Below are 15,012 nucleotides of genomic sequence, written 5' to 3' on the forward strand. Positions count from 1 at the left end.
CATTTAATGTAGATAATTCAAATTTCAAGTACATGCACATACTCGAGTGCATCAAAATAGGTTAAAAATCACATGTGTGTCTTTGGGTGCATATTGAGGTTCCATGAAATAATTGAGAATGAATTTCAAACATCTCGGCATCATGGCTCCACCGCAAACATTGAGAAACTTGATTTTAAATTCTTATAAATTCAAATATCGTCTGAAATTCATAAAAGTTGGCACGGTGTCTTGAAATGACAACAACATAACGTGGTATTTATCACGTCCAATCTAAGAGAAGGCGCACGAGTTAACAAATAGTGGACGTTCTCCTAACCATTCACGTAAGGGATGCCGCTCTCACGCCCTTCCCAGGTCCAATCCATGCGCCCGTGCTAGCGGCCATCCTATGGCATTGATGGGCTGGTCGCCGAGCACCATCGCAACGTTAAAAGCCGCGGGCGTCAGTGAGTTCCCCGCAGACCCGCGCAGGCTCATGTACATGCCAGCCTCAGCGCCCCTGTAACACCCAGAATGCGGCTATATCTCCCACGTGTCGGGGAACGACTTAGAGGCATAGCCGCATGGTAGGTCTGTCGCAAGAGGGGTAATCTTTACACATCCCATGTATTGAATAAGAAAGGGATAGAGAGTTGGCTTACAATTGCCACTTCACACAATACATAAATATTCATACAACATCCAGAATACAATCAAGGTCCGACTATGGAACCAAAATAAAAGAAGACAACCCCTAATGCTAGATCCCCGATCGTCCTAACTGGGCTCCACTACTGATCAACAGGAAACGAAACAAAACAACAAACACGATCTTCATTGAGCTCCCACTTGAGCTTGATTGCGTCATCTGCACTGGTATCATCGGCACCTGCAACTGTTTGGAAGTATCTGTGAGCCACGAGGACTCAGCAATCTCACACCCACGAGATCAAGACTATTTAAGCTTATGGGTAGGAAAGGGTAGTGAGGTGGAGCTGCAGCAAGCACTAGCATATATGGTGGATAACATACGCAAAATAGAGCGAGAAGAGAAGCAGCGCACGGTCGTGAAGCTAGAAATGATCAAGAAGTGATCCTGAAACTACTTACGTTCAAGCATAACACAAGAACCGTGTCCACTTCCCGGACTCCGCCGTGAAGAGACCATCACGGCTACACACGCGGTTGATACATTTTAATTAAGTTAAGTGTCAAGTTTTCTACAACCGTACATTAACAAATTCCCATCTGCCCATAACCGCGGGCACGGCTTTCAAAAGTTCAAACCCTGTAGGGGTGTCCCAACTTAGCCCATCACAAGCTCTCACGGTCAATGAAGGATATTCCTTCTCCCAGGAAGACCCGATCAGGCTCAGAATCCCGGTTACAAGACATTTCGACAATGGTAAAACAAGACCAGCAAAGCCACCCGATGTGCCGACAATCTCGATAGGAGCTGCACATATCTCGTTCTCAGGGCAACACCGGATAGGTCAAGCTACGAGTAAAACCAGCCCTCAAGTTGCTCCGAGGTGGCCCCACAGGTTGCTCGGTTCGGACCAACACTTAGACAAGCACTGGCCCGGGGGGTTTAAAATAAAGATGACCCTCGGGTTGGCCGACCCGAGGGAAGGGTAGGTGGTGGTGAGGCAAATGGTAAAACCAAGGTCGGGCCTTGCTGGAGGAGTTTTATTCAAAGCGAACTGTCAAGGGGTCCCCATAACACCCAACCGTGTAAGGAACACAAAATCAAGGAACATAACACCGGTATGACGGAAACTAGGGTGGCAAGAGTGGAACAAAACACCAGGCATAAGGCCGAGCCTTCCACCCTTTACCAAGTATATAGATGCATTAATTAAATAAGAGATATTGTGATATCCCAACATATCCATGTTCCAACATGGAACAAACTTCATCTTCACCTGCTACTAGCAACGCTATAAGAGGGGTTGAGCAAAGTGGTAACATAGCCAAACAACGGTTTGCTAGGAAGGTGGGTTAGAGGCTTGACATGGCAATATGGGAGGCATGATAAAGCAAGTGGTAGGTATCGCGGCATAGCAATAGAGCGAGCAACTAGCAAGCAAAGATAGAAGTGATTTCGAGGGTATGGTCATCTTGCCTGAGATCTCGCAAGGAAGAAGAACGAGTCCATGAAGAAGACAAACGAACGTAGTCGAACGGATCCTCACAAACGCGATGTTATCGGAACTAACCCCAAGAGGCAACACCGGAAAGAAGCAAACAACATGGTAAACAACCACCACATAAGCATGGTGTCGGTGTCAAAACCGGTGGATCTCGGGTAGGGGGTCCCGAACTATGCGTCTAAGGCGGATGGTAACAGGAGGCAGGGAACACGATGTTTTACCCAGTTTCGGTCCCTCTTGATGGAGGTAAAACCCTATGTCCTGCTTGATTAATATTGATGATATGGGTAGTACAAGAGTAGATCTACCACGAGATCAGAGAGGCTAAACCCTAGAAGCTAGCCTATGGTATGATTGTATCTTGTCCTACGGACTAAAACCCTCCGGTTTATATAGACACCGGAGGGGGCTAGGGTTACACAAGGTCGGTTACAAAGGAGGAGATATACATACATACTCGTATTGCCTAGCTTGCCTTCCACGCCAAGTAGAGTCCCATCCGGACACGAGACAAAGTCTTCAATCTTGTATCTTCATAGTCCAACAGTCCGGCCAAAGGATATAATCCGGCTGTCCGGAGACCCCCTAATCCAGGACTCCCTCAGTATCCCCTGAACCAGGCTTCAATGACGATGAGTCCAGCGCGCAGTATTGTCTTTGGCATTGCAAGGCGGGTTCCTCCTCCGAATACACCACAGAAGAATTTGAATACAAGTATAGTGTCCGACCCTGCAAAATAAGTTCCACATACCACCGTACAGAGGATAATATTTCCACAAATCCAATTTGCTGACTTGTCTTGGCAACACGACATTATGCCATGGCCCGGTGATTATTCGAACCGTTTCCTTTAACTAGCCCCGCACATAACGCGAGGCAGTTTTTTGACACGTCTTGTCAAAGCAGAGATCGTGTCCCCCTTATTACGGGATTCTCATCAATACGGGCGTGGGTAACCCAATCGCGCCATCGATTACGGCGCTTGGGGGATAAGCGAGTTTTACCAGGCTAGTGGGGACGCATAGTTTCGTCCGCCCATATAAAGGGATAAGGATTCACCTTTTCATCCACGCCTTCTTCCTCCTTTGCTCATCCATTTTCACGCTCTCGAGCTCCAGCACCCAAGTCCGCACTTCCCACCTCAACCTTCTCCAACCATGTCCGGAGCGGGAGGCAGGTGGATGGTCTCCTTCGTCACAGAGGGACACATCAAGAAGCTGAGGAGAGCCGGATACCTGCCCGACGACATCGCCCACCGGCTCCCAGATGAGGGGCAGCTCATCCCCACCCCAGGCCCCATGAGAGGGTAGTGTTCCTTACCCATTTCCTTCACGGACTGGGATTCCCTCTCCACCCATTAGTCCGGGGGCTCATGTTCTACTACGGCCTAAATTTCCACGATCTGGCCCCGAACTTCATCCTCAACATCTCGGCGTTTATCGTCGTGTGCGAGGCCTTCCTCCGCATCAAGCCCCACTTCGGCTTATGGCTGAAGACCTTCAATGTCAAGCCGAAGGTAGTGAGCGGACGCCAGGCGGAGTGCGGAGGCGCCATGGTGGGCAAGATGCCCAATGTCACATGGCTCGAGGGCTCCTTCGTGGAGACCGTAAAGGGGTGGCAATCGGGGTGGTTCTACATCACCGAGCCGCGTGACCCTAAATGGGCAGCGGCCCCCGAGTTTCGATCTGGCATCCCCACGCGGCTCACCTCGTGGCAAGAGAAGGGCCTGTCCTGGGGTAGTTCAGGAGAGCTGACCGGACTCCAAACATGTATTCAAAACATGGTGAACAAGAAGCTCAAACTCGTCAACGTAGTCTAGGTCATGCCCATCCGCCGGATCCTCCCGTGCCAACAACGGGCTTTCAACTTGTGGGAGTTCGACCCGGCCCAGCACCGAACTCTGAACAGGCTCTTTGACACAACTCACGAGGATGCCTGCAAGGTGCTATTCAAGGGTGCCGAGGTTCCCCCTCCCACTACCGAGGATCGCGGATTCTGCGCGAAGCGCCAAGCCAGCGCGGTAAGCGGTTTTACCTCTTACAGGATACTTGTTTTTCATAGTTTGACTCTATGCGGGATCTAAGCTCCCGTACCTTTGACAGGACTGGCAAGAGACAGCCAGACAGATTGACTGTCCGGCTCCTTTGCCCGAAGGCCCAGCAGACGCTGTCCTGGCGAAGATGTTGACTCCGGCTCCTTACAAGGTGCCGGAGAAGACCAAGAAGGCCAAGGGAACCCGAAAGAGTTCCCGACGCCACGCGTCATCGGAATCATCGTCCGATAACTCTGCGACAGACCTCCCCCGAAGACGAGGAGGAGGAAGAAGATGCTCCCCCTTTAGATGGGGGAGACAAGAAAAGGAAGGCCTCCCCAACTGGGGAGGCCGAGGGGTCCAAGAAGGGAAGGACTCTCCTTCCGGACAGTTCCACCACCGCCGCCGAAGGCGAAGAGGACCGGCTGCTCAGGGCCAAGCCCCTGGCGAAGTCGTAAGTATTCAGATACTAGAGTAACTCATAACATTCCTTTGTCGCACTGCTTCCCCTAACGCCGAATATGATTATGCAGGCCGCCACGAGCCAGTATCGATGTATCGTCGGACGGCTCCCTGGGCTCGTCCGATATGGATAGCGATCCACTTCCGACCGCCACCTCCCCTTGCCTGCGGACGACGCCGAGGTATTGTCTCAAGAGGCACCGGGTCTGGGGGAGACAGTCCCGGAGGTGCCTCAAGGCGACCTTCCGGACTCCGGGAGTAGAGGGAACAAGGCCCCTGAGGGCTCCGAGTTCGGCCCTCAGCCGAACACCGTGGCGGAACCTCCAGTGGTTCCGGACTCGAGCAGGCGGCCTCCTTCCAAGAGGGGCAAGACGCCTGTGCCGGTGGCCTCTGTCCATCCAGAGGCGCCGAACAATCTGCTGGGAGCGCTTCGCAGCGCTTCCATCGATGAGGAGCACCGTACTATTATGAGTACGGTGGTCCAGAAGGTTCAGTCTGCCAAGAGCGGATTGACTGAAGCCTGTGCCAGCCTTCTAACAGGCTTTGAGGTAAGTGTTTAAAATGTAGGAAAAATATTACCGCATAGACAGTAGCCCCTGATGCTCTGTTCGGTGTTCACAAAGAAAAGCCGAACAGAGGATCAAACAATATCGCAGGAGTCTAATATAAGTATGTCAATATGCGTATGAAGGCTTCGCTGCTGGCATCTGCCGCACTGACTACGGAGGTCGCCCCACTGAAGCAGGACCTTAAAGGGTCCAAGGACGAGCTCGTCCTTGCCAAGAGGCAGCTCGAGGAGAACAAAGGTAAGTAGTACCTAGTCTATGGATATGTATAAAAAGAATGTGATTGCAAAATGATAGGATCATCATGAATTTGCCAGGGGCCATGACCGAAGTGGCGACCCTAAAGCAAGCGTTGTCCGAGGCCGAAGATAAAGCGGCCAAGGAGCGCACCGAGCGGGAAAGGCAAGAGGCTCGGGTGGGCGAGGTGCAGCAAGAGCTCCAGGCTCTCATGACAAAGTACGAGGCGTTGGAGCTTGACTCGAAGACGCGAGAGTCTGAGCTTGCCGCGGCCCTCGAGAGCGCAAAGAGTGCCAAGGCCGAAGCCCAAAAGGCCCTCCAGGAGATTGACACAATGAAGAAAATAGCGGCGGGTAAGGCATTCTATATGCAAAGCAAGCATGTGAAAGTAAATTACCTATTACTTACCCGAATCCGGAGCTCTCCAGGAGCATTTGCAGATTTGCCCCGCAGCGTGTCGGATGCCGCATAGTTTTATCAGGCCGAGGAGGGAAGCTCAACGGAGAAGTTGTTCTGGTCTCAGTATACTTGGACCGAACACCCGGTGCCTATGTGCGACCAGCTGAAACAGCTGGTCGAGCTACACAAGGCGGCCGAACAGGCCATGAAGGGCTTTATAGTCCGGTTGTGGCCTGGCGACGCCCTTCCGAACAGCTACTTCGGCCTGGTGAGGCGGCTTGTGGATGCCTTCCCACGGCTGGAAGTCGTCAAGCGGTCCGTCTGCATCGAAGGTGCACGCCGGGCTTTCGCCCGTGTGAAGGTGCAATGGGCCAAGCTAGACGCCGTGAAGCTGATCAAGGAAGGACCACCGCAGGGCAAGGAGCATCACACCCCCGAAATTTATTATGAGGGTGTCCTGAAGGGTGCCCGTCTTGTAGCGGACGAATGTCCAAAGGATGTAATATTTGAGTAAACTTGCTCGTGTGATCCTGTATGATGAAAACTTGTTTCATATGCGCTATGCAACGCTTGTTTGAATTTAAAATATTACCTTCTGTTTGGTTGTTTATCCAATCTGAGAGATGGCTAGTCCTCGGCTTCTGCCCCCATGCCGCGAGTGCTGGGGTGTTCGGGATAAACCTGAGCACTCTTGTTCCCATTTTTGGGTCCTTCGAGGGAGGTGCTCAGCACGGCGAACAAGGCAACCGGACTAATAATGCTTTATCACTCTCACTTAGCCATAGAATTCTATAATTTTAAATTTCGGCGAAGCCCCTGGTATTCGGAAGGCCGAATTCGGGACGCGATACACGCCTTTAAGCCGGACAGGACTGGCTCCTCGCTCTAAGCGGCATAAGTCTTTAGGGACTCGAAACCTCGCCGAACAGCGACTAGTCTCTCGCCTTATCATGACAGTCAGTTTTAGCTTTCTCTACTGAGGTGCTTAGCCCAGCAGAACCGGGGCACAATCGCAGTAGTTCTCCTAGTGCTACCTTAGCCGATAGAGCGGAACGTACCCTGGTGTATTGGCCGTACCAAAGTGTACGGTTGCAAGGCGTCATTAAGGAACACATATATATATAAAACAAGAATGCAAGAATAGTCGTAATGTTATGCATTGTTTATTCAAAAAGGTGCGTTAAAGCAGAATGATACAGATAGTATGATAAGCAAAAAGTAGGACTATGTCCCTTCCAAGGGAAAGCTGATGAATAGTATTAAAGCAAATATTTCACTCGTTATCATAATCCACCTGGGAGTTCCGTGGTGTGACGTAGCTTTCTGCCTCCTTGGTTGCTGCATCATGTGTTCGGCAATCATGCTGTCGGACAGGGTTTCCAGAGATTAAAGTCCTAAAAGAGAAAAATAACAAAGCGGGAAGCCCCTAGTGCGGTTTAAGCCGCGTATTGGGGCGTACCGTAGCTGTGCCCCCCTCCCCGCCTGTGCCCATGGTATTTTTAATGCGTAATTATGTACGCGTGGCACGAATTTCGCCGTTTGGCTTGGGCCAGGGTGGGGGCCGCATTGCTACACGAGCTCAGATCATGCCGGGCGGTCTAGTTGCCTATTACTCCGAGCGCGCTTGAAGGTGTCCGGGTCTTGAGACGCCGAACTGGTGGATTGCCTTGAGAGGCTGCTTTGCGCTTCTGCTGCGAGGGCCGCAGTGTGCTCCTCCGTGCGGAGAGAGCGCTCTGTGTTTCCATTAACTGTGATGACCCCCTGAGATCCTGGCATCTTGAGCTTGAGGTATGCATAATGCGATACCGCATTGAATCTTGCAAATGCGGTTTGCCCGAGCAGTGCATGATAGCCACTGCGGAACGAGACTATATCGAAGATTAATTCTTTGCTTCGGAAGTTATCCGGGGATCCGAAGACCACTTCCAGTGTAATTGAGCCTGTGCAATGGGCCTCTACACCTGGAATGATGCCTTTAAAGGTTGTTTTTGTGGGTTTGATCCTTGAGGGGTCTATACCCATTTTGCGCACTGTGTCCTGATAAAGCAGGTTCAGGCTGCTGCCTCCATCCATAAGGACTCGAGTGAGGTGAAATCCGTCAATGATTGGGTCTAGGACTAGTGCGGCAAATCTGCCATGACGGATACTAGTGGGGTGGTCCCTGCGATCGATCGAAGGTGATCGGACAGGAGGACCATGGGTTGAACTTTGGGGCGACTGGCTCCAACGCATATACGTACCTGAGCGCACGCTTCCGCTCCCTCTTGGGGATGTGGGTTGCATATATCATGTTCACCGTCCGCACTTGTGGGGGGAACCTCTTCTGTCCTCCGGTGTTCAGCTGCCGGGGCTCTTCCTCGTCATTGCTATGTGGCCCCTTATCTTTGTTTTCGGCAATTAACTTGATGGCCTGCTTGAATACCCAACAATCCCTATTGGTGTGGTTGGCTGGCTTGTCGGGGGTGCCGTGTATTTGACACGAGCGATCGAGTATGCGGTCCAAACTGGACGGGCCTGGAGTGCTTCTTTTGAATGGCTTTTTCCGTTGACCGGGTTTAGAGCCTTTGAATTCGGCATTGACTGCCGTGTCCTCGGTATTGTCGCTGTTAATGTGGCGCTTATGTTTGTTGCGACGTGACCTGCTATTGCCGTCCTTGGTGTGTCCACCATGTATATATCGTATGGTGAGGTGGCTGTCCAGTGCCCTGTGGGCAGTGGTTCCTCTTCGTCTCCCGCATCGTCGTCCATACCGTCGATGTCTTCGGAGTCGAAGTCGAGCATGTCGGTTAAGTCGTCGACAGTGGCTACTAAGTGGGTGGTGGGTAGGCCACGAATTTCTTCGTTGTCCGCATCCCAATCCCGCCGGACATAGTTCGGCCAGGATCCTCCTGACAAGGAGAGAGACCTTAATGAGTTCAGTATGTCGCCAAAGGGCGAGTGCTGAAAAATATCCGTGGAGGTAAACTCCACGATCGGCGCCCAATCGGATTCGCTAGGAACGGGTGCAGGCGGTTCGGAATCCGTGGCCGGAGAAGGATCCGGCAGTTTGACAACACGGCTCTCGTGCAGGGTAAGGTTGATGTTCGGCTCGATCGCTGATGAGGATAAGGCTTCCCTGGCGGGGTCCATCCACCCGTCCATGGACGGCGCAACTGGCTCCGAATTGAGGGTTGGAGCGGCCGCCGGTGCGATCTCCTGAACACTGTCTGATGGTAGAGCTAAATCGTACTCATCGTGACCGCGTGACGCACAAGGCAGAGGCTCGAACCCGTCGAAGATCAAGTCTCCGCGGATATCGGCCGTGTAGTTTAAGCTTCCAAACCCGACCTGGTGGCCAGGGGCGCAACTTTTGATCTGCTCCAGATGGCCAAGCGAGTTGGCCCGCAGTGCGAAGCCGCCGAACACAAAGATCTGTCCGGGGAGAAAAGTCTCACCCTGGACTGCATCGCTATTGACAATAGAAGGAGCCATCAAGCCTAACGGCGACGACACAGAGGAACTCTCAATGAAAGCACCAATGTCGGTGTCAAAACTGGCGGATCTCGGGTAGGGGGTCCCGAACTGTGCTCTAAGGCGGATGGTAACAGGAGGCAGGGAACACGATGTTTTTACCCAGGTTCGGGCCCTCTTGACGGAGGTAAAACCCTACGTCCTGCTTGATTAATATTGATGATATGGGTAGTACAAGAGTAGATCTACCACGAGATCAGAGAGGCTAAACCCTAGAAGCTAGCCTATGGTATGATTGTATCTTGTCCTACGGACTAAAACCCTCCGGTTTATATAGACACCGGAGGGGGCTAGGGTTACACAAGGTCGGTTACAAAGGAGGAGATATACATATCCGTATTGTCTAGCTTGCCTTCCATGCCAAGTAGAGTCCCATCCGGACACGAGACGAAATCTTCAATCTTGCATCTTCATAGTCCAACAGTCCGGCCAAAGGATATAATCTGGATGTCCGGAGAGCCCCTAATCCAGGACTCCCTCACATGGCATGATGCACAACCAAGTATGATGCATGTTCGGATTAATGAGGCATGGCATGGCATAGTGCACAAACAATACTACAAATTAAGTGGAGCTCAATATGCAACGAGTTGCATATTGACGGAACACCACATGTCTTATTTAGTTCTCTCTCGTTTATGTACCCAACAATATTAAATGTTGTTAAACATGGCAAGAGGTGAAGCATAATGAAAACTACGTATCTAGGCAAGTTTAAATGAGGCCGGAACAACAACCAACAAGTCTGGAAACTCCTCATGTGCATATTTTAGGTTTGGTGCTGTTCTGTCCTAAACCATATTTTAGAGTTGTTTAACATGCAAAGTAAAGCCACCATGTTAAACTAGGCATTTTTCTACCCCATTAACATATAAAGTTTGTTAAGTTTGGAGCTACGGTTATTTAGTTATGAACTAAAGCATTTTAACATGGCATTTGAACAAATTTAAACAAACAGAATTTTAAACATTTTAAACATGGATGAAAGTTAGAAATTATTAATCTACACAAAATTCTAAGCATTTTACATATAAAGTTTGTTTTAAACCGATGCACGGTTAATTAGTTAGGATATGCATGAAGTGCAAGGGTGTTTCTGCAAAACTGGCAATTCTCAGGATAATTCGCAAATTCGGTCGCTGAAAAAAACAGGCACTCGGGCCGAAACTGAACAGAAGCCCAACAAGGAAAACACTGGGGGGGCTACTCACCCTGGGCCTACGGGCCGGCAGATCTGGGCTGGGGCGTGGGAGGTGGCCCATCAGAGGGGCTCGCCCGACCTTCTCCTCTGCTCCATGCGAGCAGGAGGCCATGGCGGCGGCGGGATGACGAGGGGAGGCAGGGGTCTGGTGGGAGGGAGCAGATCCGGGCGGAGAGGCATGGATCCGGGCGCGAGGTGTCCGTTTTCGGTGGTGGCGGCATCCGGCAGTGCACGCCGGCGTGAGGCGGCGAGCTCCATGGAGGCCCTGTCCATGTTGGCTGGGAGAGAGCAGGTCAGAGAGAGACAGGAGGAAGGAGAAGGAAGGTAGAGGCGAGCGCGGCGTGACCTGCTGGTCACCGGCAGGGGGCTCGTCGGTGTTGGCTCGCCGGCGGGAGGGGCGATGGCGGCGCTTCCCTGATCCAGCTCGGGGTCGAGCGGGAGGAGGCGCGGGATTGAGCGAGGGACGAACGGCAGCGTTCGGGCGGCCGCGCGGGCCTGGGCGGGCCACGCCTAGGCCCGGCGGGCCACAGCGGTGGAGGGCGCGGGTTGGGACACGTGGCGGCCTTCTGTTGGTGGAGGGCGGCGGCTGCGGTGGCGCTGGCTGATGGAGGCGCGACAAGTGGCAGCAGGGCAGCGGTTGTGCGTGGAATTTGAGGAGGACGTGGGAGGCTAGAGGTAGGGGGAGGCTAGGCTGCCAGATTTGGAAGGGGAGGTGGTTTTAAATAGGCAGGTTTAGGGTTAGGGGGATATTTGGAGCGTTTCGGAGCACCCGATCGCGATCTGACGGACCGGTCGAGACGGGAGGTTGGTTGGGCCTAGGTGGGGGTTAGCGGGCTGTGTAGGAGAGGTCTCGGACTGAGAAGAGAGACGAAAATGCAACACGGCAAGGTTTCCGGAGACCGAAAACGTCCGACGATAGACCGGCTATATTGCCGCTATAGTTATCCGTTGGGGCGTCAAACGAACTCTGAATGTGATGAAACTTGGCAGGCGGCCGACCTACAACATAACAACACCGCATGCCAACTTTCAACCCATTCCGAGAACATTTTCCGGCCACTTAAAAAAATATTATTTCGGACATGCCGCGGGCGCGTGCAAGTGTGTCTGGGCTCAGAACAGGCAACGGAAAGAACTGGGAAACCCGGACGAATGCAAGTTTTGAAAACATGATGATGCAATGCACATGATGACATGACAAGATGCAACACGCAAGCGAATGACATGTCAAAGACAGCGAATAACTGGAAGACACCTGGCACATCGGTCTCGGGGCATTACAACACTCCACCACTACAAGAGGATCTCGTCCCAAGATCTAAGGATGGCACCGGAGAGAAATGGAAGAGGAAGAGAAGAGGTAAAACTAAGTTGCTTCTTTGACAAATGAGTGAAACCAATGAACCTTGAGAGGTTAAACAATTTGAAAGAAGAATACAACGGAGATGAATGAAGTTGAAAACACTCCGTTAGAAAAGTGGAACAAGGAACATTACTAGAACCTTGTAGGTTGAAAGACAGAATAAAAAGGGTTGCAATGGGCAAGAAGTACATGCAAGCACTCCGGTAAAAACGAGATGTACAAGGAACGATAAGGATCAATTACGACAACACCCTGGTTGGAAATGGAAGGTAAAGAATATGAGCTTGGCAAAATGAAAGCACTTGGATGAGACTCCGGTTAAAAGAGGAATGATAGCCACAACACTCCGGTTAAAACAAGATAGAGAGGGAATAAGAATGATATAATTTGGGCAGCACTCCGACTGAAAATGGAAGGAATTGAAGATGAGCTTGACAAGATGAGAAGATACTTGATGAAATCAACAACACACTACCCCCGGAACTATTGAAAGAATGGCGGAAGGGGTAAAAAAGATTTCGGACAGCACTCCGGTTGAGAAGGGAGGCAAAACTAGATAAGATGAGAGAACTTGAATGAAGGACACGGCACTCCGGTTCAATGGATAGACAAAGGAAAGAGCATGATCTTGGCAAAACGAGATGATAGGACGAAGAGAGCAACATCACCATGCCTCCGGAACAAATGAATGGAAAACTAGATGGTTGGAAAGAAAAGAACGAAGAAGAAGAATGACAACTCTCGCAAATAAAATTGAAAGAGCATGCTTACGAAGAAAAGGTTGAACGGAGTTGTTGGATTATCAACAACGAAAGCATAAGCTTGATGTGAGCTAATGGAAGACATCTCAAAATTATGAGGTGACCACCTTCCACTCACGGGAAAATGATTTGATAGAGAGCTAGAAAAGATAGAAAGCTTCTCCCACCGAGGTGATAAGAGAACTTGGATCATAAGTAATATCACAAAGAGCAACATTCTCAATGGAAGGCTTTAGGTGAAATCTATACCAAGATAACTCCAAGGAAGAAAGTGATGGGTTTAAATACCTCATTCGTGACAACTTGCGAATCATGAAACACGAAAGAAATTGTCAAGAATGACATAACACCACCGCAAGAGACAAGATAGAAAGAATTGCACTTTGGAATGCAAGATGAAGAATGCTTGAACTCCTCAAAACAAGACATGTGTTTAACACCATGTTCATTTTAGAGTATAGCTTGGCGGATCTTAGCTTCAAGAGAAAACTTGAAGAACAATTAAAGAATGAAAGGAATCTTTGATGAGCCACCATGTAGAGCCTTCATGAAGAACTCCGGTAACAAAATGATGATAAAAAGAAAGAGAAGTTGAAAACACAAGGTGAAGCCTTGTAATGATTCAGATGGATCTTCACGACGATATAATTGAGAGAGTTTGGAACTCCGGGAAAAGAAAAGATGAAACAATTGAAACCGAGAATTTGATGAGCCTCCGGAATAAGGAATTGAATTTACTCGATGAAACAAGAATAAGAATTACATTATGCTTATCCTTCACCAATTTAAATTGATGACAAGCAACGGATTTGGCATACTACTTTTTCTCGTAGAAAGGATTAAGATAGATATGGTGCAAACTTGAGAAAGGTCTTCAACGATCCGCCGGTAGGATTGGAAAGAACGAATGAATAGATATTAGAACATAGGAAGAGGAATCTTGAACAAACCACCGTAAGAATTGAAAATGAAAGTAGTAGAGGCACAATTCACCGGGAAGAATTGGAGAATGAACGAAGATACTTAGGGGATTTTGATACAAATGAACTGTCACATCCCAAGTTCTGGTAATGCCTAGTGATAACATATGGTGTTGCATCATGTCTACTTTACTCAGAAAATTGAAATGGGGATGACAGAACCCCCAGAACCCCATTAATCCAACTAGGATTTACTAAAATCTTTTTCAATGAACCTGAAATGCCCTTCTAAAATGTTCATCATCTTTGCCTTGGTCATAAACCTCTGACAGAAATGGTGCACATATTCCTAGGACATCATAGGGTCATTGAATTAAATCATACTCTATTTGCATTTGGGCATTTAAATGCTATAGAATATTTAGATGTCCAAATAATCCTAAACTGAAATGTTCCATGTTGGTTATATGCTAAACAGTGGGCATGAGCATTTTGGTGATTTTTGAAAGTGCCTAAGCATTTTTAGAAAAGCCACAAAGTTGCAGAAAAATATAAAAAAGGAAATAAAATAGAGAAAGGAGAAACTTACCTGGCTTACCTGCAGCCCAGCTGTGCGGCCCAACACTGTAGTCAGCCCAGCCCAACTCCTCCCCTGTCTTCAACCTCGTGCCAGTAGGCACGAGGGCGTGTGCCCGCGGCACGCACGCGCGCGCCCAACCACCTCCTGCTTGCCGCTTTCCCCCTCGACGCCCTGGGGACGCCACACAGCCTCCCGGGTCCCTCTCTCACTCTATCCCATGCTCCTTCCCCTTCTCTGGCTCTCTCCCTCGCACCACCGAACGCGGCCGCCGCCGCCGACGAGAACCACCATGGCCACAGCTACCCCCTCGCCCCTCTGTTGTGCCCATGAGTTCCGCGACGTCGTCCTCGACCCCCTCACCGAACCACGCCCCGCCGGAAGCCCTGCAGCGTCGCCTTCGAGCTCTTCTTCAACCTTCGGCCGCCGGCGACCTTGTCTTCGATTCGCCACTGTCCGTGCTTCCCCGGCCCCGACTTCGACTCCGTTCGACCCCTCTGTGAGCCTCCGTCGTTTCCCCCTTGTTTTCCCTCTCCAACCCTTCCTCTAGCCGTGCTTTTCGCCGGAGACCGAACCGTGCCGCCGCCGAGCCTCTCTCCGCCGTGGCCACAGCCGCCGCAACCTCCAACCGAGCACACCCACGTGCTCACCGCGCCGCGTAGGTGCCGTAGGAGCCAAGCACGCCACCCCACGGGCACCGTAGCCCCACTTCCGAGTGCACCCGTACTCCGGCCGCCGCCACGAGCTCGATTCCGGCGAGCTCGCTCCACCCCAGCTCCTCCCACTTGCCCCACTAGATGCGCACGAGCCCCAGCTACGCGTAGGACCAAACCGCGGTCGATTTGTCGC

Source organism: Triticum urartu, chromosome 1A, assembly GCF_056163025.1.
Source record: "Triticum urartu cultivar PI428250 chromosome 1A, HENAU_Tu73, whole genome shotgun sequence".
In the NCBI taxonomy this organism is placed as follows: Eukaryota; Viridiplantae; Streptophyta; class Magnoliopsida; order Poales; family Poaceae; genus Triticum; species Triticum urartu.